The 2,629-nt window shown below is 35.9% G+C and overlaps 1 pseudogene; it reads right to left on the bottom strand.

Moving 5' to 3' along the window:
- Positions 1 to 200: 200 nt before the first annotated feature.
- On the bottom strand, positions 201 to 1,551 carry LOC115675748 (serine carboxypeptidase 1-like; annotated as a pseudogene).
- Positions 1,552 to 2,629: the final 1,078 nt, after the last annotated feature.

Consider the following 2,629-nt stretch of genomic DNA (forward strand, 5'->3'; position numbering starts at 1 on the left):
AAAGTACAATAGATTTATGACTTATTGGACAATTTTTCCCTTTGAAATCTTATCAATCACCCATCTTAACATTGACACAGTTCATACATATGCCTTTCAAGAGGCTATCTAGTATTATTTGTGGAACTATTTACTAAATCATATAGAAGTGCAACCAAGTAAACACATATTGTGCCTTTGATAGTATGTAAGATGGTTTCCTAGGAGATTGGAGGAAGTAGTCCCCGAAGGAAAGCCGAAATCAAGTTCAGCGCTCGCTCTACTTCATAGGTTGGAACAGTCTGTCCAACGCCTCTGACTGTAGTTATTGTCACACGTTTGCATCCAGCTACATATTCGCCCACCTGCCAAATAATGCAAAGTAACATCATCAATTGAGAGAGCAAATATGTCTCTTGTACGTGTCTTGCCATTAGAATTCCATGGACGTTAAGCTGTTTCAACCGGAAGGTGCAAGGCATCTTATAGAAAATCTGGAAGATATCAATGGAACTCGCCCATTAATGTCGCCACTATAGTTATGGTTATGCAATTAGAAATGATGATTAATACTTGGTTCAGAGAGACTAGTAATATTTCTCTTGAAGTCAATGATTTTGATGTCGCTTCTTTGTTACCTTTACTGAATTTCATCTTGATGATTCTAAATTATTGGTATCACAAAATAATTGGGTCTTTAGCGGTATTTAACCTATATACCCGTATATCGATGCCACTTGCTTTGAGCTTTTGGATTGTTGGTAGAATGGTTGTCGGACTGTCCGTCCAAGCAAAGTCACTGTAGGCACACAAAAGGTTATAAGTATAAACTTTGAAATATAGACATGGGAAACCACACTTCATGCGGTCATGAAACATTGAAAATTTTCAATCTTAATTTTCTTGGGCTAGATAGGGAGGACACAATCCCACACTTCATGTGGTTATGATGTTATGAATTTGAAATTCACAATTTATTCTCAGTCTCTCGTGCAAGAGGACCATTGTGTAGGTTTTGCATAAAAAACTACCTGGACGATTCAGATATGAGTCAAATTCGTGAACCCACAAATAGAGAACGTGAATGGCATAAGTGAGCGGATGACTAGTTCTCTAATATTTTCCAAGAGATCAAATGTATTACTAGCTATTTCAGTTGGCTTTTACATGGTATTTTCACATACATCATTGAAATGATGATAGGAGGGATAACTTATCATTAGTTTTCCATCTTGAGCAATACGATTCATGGATGATCTAAAACGCAAAAATCTATATTGTCTATGTAAACCAGGCCGTATTCAACTTGATTTCAGATATTCTGCTTGTTCAAATTCGTCTGATCTAATCTAAAATTTCTCCCCCGTCATGTGTTTTTATCTTGTTTTGCATCCCATGAAAGCTTGGAAGTGATCACTTACAGAACCGGATGAGCTGGATTTAAGTCCTAATGGATTGCAGAGTGGGGCATAAATTTTGTAGATATCTACATCACCGGGCTCTTGATCACCTCAATTTTTATATTCATCAAAAGATTGAAAAATTCCGGAAAACAAAATCACAATTCTTCATTATTCTCACGTGTCTTAACACATTTGTCATGTTAAATTAGTTTAAAAAAATTTAATATGAAAAACTGTATTCGGGTATGGAGGAATAAATAGTTAAGTTCACACTTATATAGTCGTGTGTGCAGGTGGAGCATGTGTATGGCTTGCAGTGGCTAGTGTGTGTTGTGTGAAAAATGTGCACACGTCGTGCACATGACGTGCATGTCACGTGACGTGCCCATGCACCTAATCATATATTATTTTCGAAGTTAAGAAGCATGCATATCTCATTAAGAATATGACAATTTTGTAATTCTTTTCCGTCATCATTTCTAGTAATAAAAACTTAACATAGTTTTCATTTTTCCATAAGCAAGCACGGAGAGTAAAATGGTTGTAATCAATGACATAATTGATCTTCTTCAAGTCTTAATGAGGCTAGATCAACACAGGCAAAAATCTTGTTTATAAAATTAAAACTCTTTTCTGGACAGTTCGTGAGGAATTAGGCGATCAATCAATCGAAAATGATCAATGACTTCTTCACTACACAAAACCAGAGACTTAGTTCAACGTTCCATATATTACTAATCCTCCTACCGTCAGGATTTAGAAGGACATATCTACATTGTTCTAGCATGGAGTTGTAACATGTACCTCAAAGATAGTTCCACTAGTTATTGTCAAGTTTTATATATATATATATATGATGGAGAGCAAGTTGAGAAGACGGACGTGTTAATTACCTCCATTAAACCCCAGCAGCAGAGACTTGGTGGAAGAATTTTGAGGAGACTCCACGAAATAATAGAACAGTGTGCTTTCGGCCTTCGAATCGACAGTGACATATCTTGTTGAGGAAAACTCCTATTAATTTTGAAGTTGACAAAACCTTCCACATAATTATAAGTCTGATACTTATTCTGAACTAATTTATTCCAGGTATTTATATTTTGGAAACTTAGAAGGAAGTTATTCAGACTTTACAAACTGTCAAGTATGTTTTTGAAGACCCACATAATCTAGGTTCTGAGATTCAGACGCAGAAGTTATTCAGATGCAGATGCAGACGCAGAAATAATTCAGATGCATAATTCAGA

Source organism: Syzygium oleosum, unplaced genomic scaffold, assembly GCF_021117445.2.
Source record: "Syzygium oleosum isolate NSW1041296 unplaced genomic scaffold, Sole_v2.1 Sole_v2.22, whole genome shotgun sequence".
NCBI classification, from domain to species: Eukaryota; Viridiplantae; Streptophyta; class Magnoliopsida; order Myrtales; family Myrtaceae; genus Syzygium; species Syzygium oleosum.